This window comes from Arachis hypogaea, chromosome 6, assembly GCF_003086295.3.
Source record: "Arachis hypogaea cultivar Tifrunner chromosome 6, arahy.Tifrunner.gnm2.J5K5, whole genome shotgun sequence".
Taxonomy (NCBI): Eukaryota; Viridiplantae; Streptophyta; class Magnoliopsida; order Fabales; family Fabaceae; genus Arachis; species Arachis hypogaea.
Genome location: NC_092041.1, coordinates 38,581,763 through 38,590,290, shown reverse-complemented (window position 1 = coordinate 38,590,290; position 8,528 = coordinate 38,581,763). Strand labels below are relative to the sequence as shown.

At 40.3% G+C, this 8,528-nt stretch overlaps 1 non-coding gene across 1 annotated transcript; it reads left to right on the top strand.

The window, feature by feature from the left end:
• The first annotated feature begins 3,157 nt into the window (after positions 1-3,157).
• Positions 3,158-3,261, top strand: LOC112699632 (small nucleolar RNA R71). Its single transcript, XR_003152575.1, has one exon. It is a non-coding gene; the product is annotated as a small nucleolar RNA R71 (small nucleolar RNA).
• The last annotated feature ends 5,267 nt before the right edge of the window (positions 3,262-8,528 follow it).

Sequence of the window (8,528 nt, the reverse complement as noted above, 5' to 3'; positions counted from 1 at the left end):
CAATTTTTTTGCTTTTTGATTGCCCTTTTTCAGTGGCTTTTTCTTCTTCTTTTTCTTTCTTTTTCATGGCCAAAGACATTTATTCATCAAGATCCATAGACAGTATTCAAACTTCTACACAAAAATGATAATTCTACACTCAATTTCCAGTGATCTGACTAAACAATCAAGCATGCATACCACCACTTAATTCTACTTGATTTGTCACTAATTGAGCCAAGTTACTTTTGTTCAAACTTTTCTTTTATTTTTGGAAACAGAACAAGCATGGCAAGCATTTGTTTAAGAAGGTGAAGTTATATCCAAACATCTAGGCATTCACTTTATTCAAAGCAGTAAACCAACACTCATACTAAAAACTTCACATTCCAGAAAGATTCAACAATTACAGTTTAAACTAGAACAAGCATGCTTTTGTTTGCCTTTTAAAGAATGGTCAAGGAACAACACCACCTTGTGAAATTTCTTGTTTTCTCTTTGTTGCCAGGAAACAATTTGATTTCTCCTTCTTCTCCTAGTTGTTGCTTCATGTTCTTTCTAAGATCCTTGTTTCCTTTCCTGCAAAGAGTGATGAAGTTGCTTGCTTCTCAAGCACTTGAGTGGTTAGCTCAACTATGTATGGGCAAGTGTCTGAGTCTCAAATTGGTGTGTGAACACCAAACTTAGTCTCCTACTCACTCCTCTGCTCTTTGAATCCTTGAATTCTCCTTGGAATGAAGTTGCTGCTAAGGATTTTAAGCATTTCTGTGATTACTTAGAATGGTTGTTCCTTTCATATAATTCAAAGGTTATTGTGTTCAGTTGATCTGTATGGTGGAACACCAAACTTAGAGTCACACATTCCCCTTTGAATTATTGATCCACGAATTCATTGTTTGGTGTGAAACACCAAACTTAATTCTTTGCAATGCACAGAAACTACTTCACCTTTTTATTGAAACAAATAAAAGAAATAGCAAAGGAGTATTACCTCAGGTTGGGTTGCCTCCCAACAAGCGCTTCTTTAACGTCATTAGCTTGACGGTTGTCCCTTGTTAGGGTGGATTGTAGTGCTTGATGTCCTCTCCTCTCACTATGAAGACGTCCCCATTTGATTCCTTCATGATTTCCAAATGTTCCATAGAAAGAACTTTCCTGATTGTGAACACTTGAGGGAGCTGGGAAGGAATGGTTTTGAGGCCAGGTGGGATTGGCAGATAATGACTTGATATCACTTTATCTCCCGGAGAGAAACCTTCAGTGGGAATTTTCTTGTTTCTCCACCCTCTTGGCAATTTCTTTACAATTCTTCCCTCTCTCTTGAGGATTTCTTCATTGACCCTTATGCCAGGAGGATCCTTCTGATCTATTTCTATTGATTCTTGTGGCTTTAACTCTTGCAATTCTTGTTTGCCTTCCAAGGACTGTTTCAGAGTTTCAGCTGCTGGATTGCTTTCCTCCAAACACAGATGGCTACTATCATCCTTAGGCTTTTTAGGTTCTGGTTCAGGCTCAGATGCAGGTTTGAAAACATGAAAAATGAGCTGTTCATCATGTATTCTCAAAATTAGCTCTCCTTGTTCTACATCTATGAGCGCTCTAGCAGTGGCTAGAAATGGCCTTCCCAGAATGATAGGGTGTAGGTAGCTTTCCTCCATGTCCAAAATGACAAAGTTTGTGGGGAAGAAATAATTTCCCACTTTCACCAGCACATTCTCAACTACCCCTTCAGCTTGCTTCTGAGTTTTGTCAGCCAGTTGTATGATTATATCAGTGGATCTCACCTCATTCAGTTGTAGCCTCTTCATAAGAGTCAGAGGCATCACATTTATGCTAGCTCCTAGATCACAGAATCCTCTGTCAATTTTTGTTTCCCCTATGATGCAGGGGATATGAAAACTTCCTGGGTCTGTTTTCTTAGAGACTATGTCCTTCTTGATGAGGGCACTACATTCTTTGTTCATTATTACAGTTTGTCCTCCCTTCAAAACTCTTTTCTTGCTCAGCAATTCCTTCAAATACTTAATATGTGTAGGCATCTGCTGGAGAATCTCAAGAAAGGGAATATTGATATGGAGAGACTTAAATGTCTCTAAAAACCTTGAATATGTTTTCCCTTTTTCACCTCCTCCTAACCTCTGAGGAAATGGTGCTTTTGGTTGGTATGTTTCCAGCATGCCTTTATTTTGCAGTTCCTTGGCTTGCTCAGTTTCACTTTCCTGCTTAGCTTCTTCCACACCTTCCTTCAAGATTTTTGGCTCCTGTTCTGAGGGTCTGATTCCTTCTTCTTCTGAGACTTCCTTCAATATGGTGATGGCCTTGCATTCTTCCCATCTCACTCCCTTTTGTTCCCCTTTAGGATTCTTTTCTGTGTCACTAGGGAACACTGCAGTTGACTTAGGGGCCTGTTGAGATAGCTCTCCTACTCGAGACTCCATCCTCTTGAGTTTTTCACCATGGTTCCTTAAGGTAGATCTCACATCATCCCTAAAGCTTTTCAACTCACTTATGTCCTGACCCATGTTTGCAAGCATTCCTTCTATCCTGTTTAATTGATCTTGAAATTGTTGGTTCGGATTAGGTTGGGCAGGTTGATTATTTTGGCCATGATATGGTGGTTGGGAGTAAGTGTTTTGTGTGGCTTGGTATGATCTTTGGTTGGAGTTTTGGTATGTGGAATTGTTATGTTGGTTGAGGTTGTAAGGTTTGTGGTTTTGTGGTTGGGTTTGCTGGTTTCCCCACCCAAAGTTTGGGTGGTTTTTCCAGCCTGGGTTGTAAGTATTGGAATGTGGATCATATGGTTGCCTTTGTTGATTTCTCACATAGTTGGCCTCTTCCCAATCACCTCCTTCAGTGCTTACTTCCTCTTGATCTTGTGTGTGTATTGCAGCCACTTGATTTGTTTTTTAAGTTCCTGGTGAGCTCTGCTAGTTGCTTGGCAAACACCTTGTTTTGGGCTAAAATTGTATCAACATGGTTCAGCTCCATGACTCCCTTAGTGTTGTGTCTCTCTGAAGCATAGTAGTACTCATTCTCAGCCACTGTCTCAATCACTTCAATGGCTTCTTCCACAGTCTTTTTCCTGTTCAATGAACCTCCTGATGAATGGTCTACAGCCTTCCTTGATTCATAAGAAAGTCCATCATAGAAAATATGCAATTGCACCCAGTCATGGAACATGTCTGGTGGGCATTTCCTTGTCAAATCCTTGAATCTCTCCCATGCCTCGTAGAGAGTTTCACCCTCTTGTTGTCTAAAAGTCTGAACCTCAGATCGAAGCCTATTGACCTTTTGTGGGGGGTAGAAACGTGCCAAAAACTTGCTTTCCACCTCATCCCAGGTTGTTAGGCTCCCCCTTGGAAATGATTCCAGCCACTTAGCTGCCTTGTCCCTAAGTGAAAATGGGAACAAGAGCAGTTTGTAGGCATCTTCCTGAACTCCATTGGACTTCACAGTGTCGCAAATTCTCAGGAATTTTGTGAGATGTTAGTTTGGATCTTCATTAGCACTCCCACCAAATGAACAATGATCCTCCACCAGTGATATTAGCTGTGGTTTGAGTTCAAAATTGTTGGCCTGAATGGGTGGTTTCTGAATGCTGCTACCACAATTCCCAGAGGTTGGGTTTATGTATGAACCAAGAACCCTCCTCTCGGGAATGGCATTGTTTCCCTCAGCTCTCTCATGGTTGTGAACTTCTCTATCCATGTTGAGATCTAGAGCTTCCTCAAAATTGTCCTCAGATTCTCCTTCAGATTCTTCTTCTCCCAGTACTCTCTTCTTTCTTGCTTCCCTTCTAAGTTTATGAAGGGTCCTCTCTGGTTCGGTATATGGAGGAGTTGATGTCTCTCCTCTCCTACCTGTCATACAAGAATACAGCACAGGCAACAAACAAGTGAAATACTCTTGGTTAATGGAAGAGTATGGTTAGAGCAGTTGAGGAATTAATTCAAATAGTTAGTGGGTCAGTGAGTTAGTTGCTTGAATTTAAAGGCATAAAGAAAGAAAGCAAGTAACAGAGTGCAGAAATTAAAATTCAACAAGTAACTTGAACTGAATTAACAAAACAAGAAAAATGCTCAATCTAGTTAACTTCCAATTTGAGAATTGTCAATCGAAAACCAATCCCCGGCAACGGCGCCATAAACTTGATAACTACGATTTTAGGAAATTGCACGATCGGCGAAAATTCCTTCCGGCAAGTGCACCGGTTATCGTCAAGTAAAAACTCACAATAGAGTGAGGTCGAATCCCACAAGGATTGGTTGAATGAGCAATTCGGATTAGAAGTGTGTTCTAGTTGAGCGGAATCAAGATTTAGATGAGAATTGCGGAATGTTAAATTGCATGAATTAAAGAGCGAGAAGCTAAATTGCTGAAACTAAAAAGGGATGGGGGTGATTGCATGAATTTAATTGCAGAATATAAAGAGAAAGTGGTAGATCAGAAATGGGGAATTCATTGGGTTTTAGGAGATATTGAGATCTCCGAATCAAAACATTTTTATCCCTTCCTCAACCAATGCATTCATTGAATTTTGCTTGGCAATCTTATATGATTGGATCCCAATCCCTTGGCTCACCAATTCTCTCTAAAAACAAACAAATTCCCAATCCCTTGGTTTAAATGTTCATAAGAAGAGATGATGCTCGATCACTGATTATACCACACAGTTTCATGAACCACAATTTGGTAGGATTACATGTCACAATATCCATCCAAACCCCAATCCAATTCACTGTGAGAAAGCTTCTCTAGCATGAATCCTCCATTCCTTTCCCAAGGTTTCGAAGGATTCCAATTATGGATAGTTTCTTTCCCAAGACAACTAACCAATGGAATTAGATCGAGAAGCTTTCTAACAAAATTCAAGAGAAAAGGTTGAAGAAGAAGATAAAAACTAGTATTGATTCATTGAATTACAATAGAGCTCCCTAACCCAATGAAAGGGGTTTAGTGAGTCATAGCTCTGAATTCAATTACAAAAAGTATCCAAACTAGCAAAAAAAATGATCAAAAGTAAAAGTCCTTTCTAACTTAAATTCTATCCTATTTATACACTTTCTAAATTGAGCTTCTGTTGTGTTTCTTGGGCTTTGAGGCCTTTCCTTGATTTCCTTTTGCTTTGGGTTTATGATCCATAATCCTGATGAGGCTGCTGATCCAATTCTGTAACATTCATTGAGCAAACTTAGTGATAAACAAGTAATGACACATGACTCAACAAATTGAAATTCCAGACTCATCAATTCTTCAGGCCCAATCCCATAAACCATGATATTCAATTGGGTTTCATACCAGATTATGTTTAAGTCAATGTTTGTGCTCAAATGCTAACTTAAACTGCGATATCTTTGGCCCAGAAACCCTTTCAAAAAGTGGCGTTTAAGTTGCAGTTTAAGCTTCAGTTTAAGGTTAAACTGAAGCTTAAACGTGGAAATGGAAGAAAGCAAACACGGAGTGTGGAATGTCAAACACGTTTAAGCTTCAGTTTAAGGTTAAACTGAAGCTTAAACGTGGAAATGAAGAAAGCAACCCTGGAGGAGAAATTGGGTTGAACACGTTTAAGCTCCAGTTTAAGGTTAAACTGGAGCTTAAACGTGGAAATGCTTCCTGGAGGGTGAAATGTCGAACACGTTTAAGCTCCAGTTTAACCTTAAACTGGAGCTTAAACGTGGAAATGAGAAAGCAAACCCTGGAGTAGAAAAATAGTCGAACACGTTTAAGCTCCAGTTTAAGGTTAAACTGGAGCTTAAACGTGGGAATGCTCCCTGGTGCATTTCTCATTTCTGGCGTTTAACTTCCAGTTTAAGGTTAAACTGGAGGTTAAACGCCAGTTTCAGCTCTTCTCAGCCTTCATGATTTTGGCGTTTAAGCTCCAGTTTAAGCTTAAACTGGAGCTTAAACGCCACTTCCCAGCATTATATGGCTTGGTAGTTTAAGTTCTAGTTTAAGCTTAAACTGGAACTTAAACTCCACATGTGATATTCAAGCTTCCTTTATTGATTTTGTTGCTTCCTTGCCTAGCCTCTTCTTCCCTGAAATCATCCAAACAACTGCATCAAAGTCTTGCAAAATTTCATGAGAATTCTTCCATGCATAGCATTCAAGTAATATAACTAAAAACTCATCGAATTTGCATCAAAATCATACTGTTTGGATGGTTCATTGCTTTGTTGTTTATTTAACCATTCTTGGTTACTTTAAGCTCAAGAAAATGCATAAAACAACTAAAACTAACAGAAAAATGCTAGTGAAACTAGCCTAAGATGCCTTGGCATCACCTTGGAGCAATCATGAAGCTAAATGACAAGTTATTTGGTAATGAGACTTGGGAGAACGAACCTCCTTTGCCAGTGAAGACAGCAAATGGGCATTTAACGCCCAGTCTGGCACCATTCTGGGCGTTTAACGCCATAAAGGAGCACCAGACTGGCGTTTAACGCCAGGAATGGGCAAGAAGCTGGCGTTAAACGCCAGAAATGGGCACCAGCCCGGCGTTTAATGCCAGGATTGGTAGAAGGAGCATTTTTGCTCGTCACTTGGTGCAGGGATGAATTATCCTTGACACCTCAAGATCTGTGGACCCCACAGGATCCCCGCCTACCCCACCACTCTCTCTCTTCTTCACCCATTCACCAATCACCTCAACACCTCTTCCCCAAAAACCCATCACCTATCAAATCCTACCATCCTCTTCACCACTCACATCCATCCTTCATAAAACCCCACCTACCTCACCATTCAAATTCAAACCACTTTCCCTCCCAAACCCACCCATAATGGCCGAAACCTACCTCTCTCTCCACCCCTATATAAACCCTTCTTCACTCCTTCATTTTCACACAACCTAAACACTACTTCTCCCCCTTGGCCGAACTACAAAGCCCCCTCCATCTCCTCTGTTTCTTCTTCTTCTACTCTCTTCTTTCTTCTTTTGCTCGAGGATGAGCAAAACTTCTAAGTTTGGTTTGGTAAAAGCATTGCTTTTTGTTTTTCCATAACCATTTATGGCACCTAAGGCCGGAGAAACCTCTAGAAAGAGGAAAGGGAACGCAAAAGCTTCCACCTCCGAGTCATGGGAGATGGAGAGATTCATCTCAAGGGTGCATCAAGACCACTTCTATGAAGTTGTGGCCATGAAGAAGGTGATCCCCGAGGTCCCTTTCAAACTCAAAAAGAGTGAATATCCAGAGATCCGACATGAGATCCAAAGAAGAGGTTGGGAAGTTCTTACCAACCCCATTCAACAAGTCGGAATCTTAATGGTTCAAGAGTTTTATGCCAATGCATGGATCACCAAGAACCATGATCAAAGTGTGAACCCGGACCCAAAGAATTGGCTTACAATGGTTCGGGGGAAATGCTTAGATTTTAGTCCGGAAAATGTAAGGTTGGCATTCAACTTGCCCATGATGCAAGGAGATGAACACCCTTACACTAGAAGGGTCAACTTTGATCAAAGGTTGGACCAAGTCCTCATAGACATTTGTGAAGAGGGCGCTCAATGGAAGAGAGATTCAAGAGGAAAGCCGGTTCAACTGAGAAGGCATGACCTCAAACCCATGGCTAGGGGATGGTTGGAGTTTATCCAACGCTCAATCATTCCCACTAGCAACCGGTCCGAAGTTACTATGGACCGGGCTATCATGATTCATAGCATCATGATTGGAGAGGAAGTAGAAGTTCATGAGGTTATAGCCCAAGAACTTTATAAGGTGGCGGACAAGTCCTCTACCTTGGCAAGGTTAACCTTCCCTCATCTCATTTGTCACCTCTGTTATTCAGTTGGAATTAACATAGAGGGAATCATCCTCATTGATGAGGACAAGCCCATCACTAAGAAGAGGATGGAACAAATAAGAGATCCCACTCATCATGAAATCCCTGAGATGCCTCAAGGGATGCAGTTTCCTCCACAAAACTACTGGGATCAAATCAACACCTCCCTAGGAGAATTGAATTCCAACATAGGACAACTAAGGGTGGAGCACCAAGAACATTCCATCCTCCTCCATGAAATTAGAGAAGATCAAAGAATCATGAGAGAGGAGCAACAAAGGCAAGGAAGAGACATTGAGGAGCTCAAGCACTCCATAAGATCTTCAAGAGGAAGAACAAGCCGCCATCACTAAGGTGGACCCGTTCTTTAACTTCCTTGTTCTTTATTTTTCTGTTTTTCGAATTTTCATGCTTATGTTTATCTATGTTTGTGTCTTATGATCATTAGTGTCTTAGTGTCTATGCCTTAAAGTTATGAATTTCCTATGAATCCATCACCTTTCTTAAATGAAAAATGTTCTTAATTAAAAAAGAGAAGAATTACATGAATTTTGAAATTTATAACAGATTAATTATTTTTATGTGGTAGCAACACTTTGACTTCTGAATGTATGCTTGAACAGTGCATATGTCTTTTGAATTTGTTGTTCATAAATGTTGGCTCTTGAAAGAATGATGAAAAAAGGAGACATGTTACTGAGGATCTGAAAAATCACAAAAATGATTCTTGAAGCAAGAAAAAGCAGTGAATACAAAAAAAAAGAGAG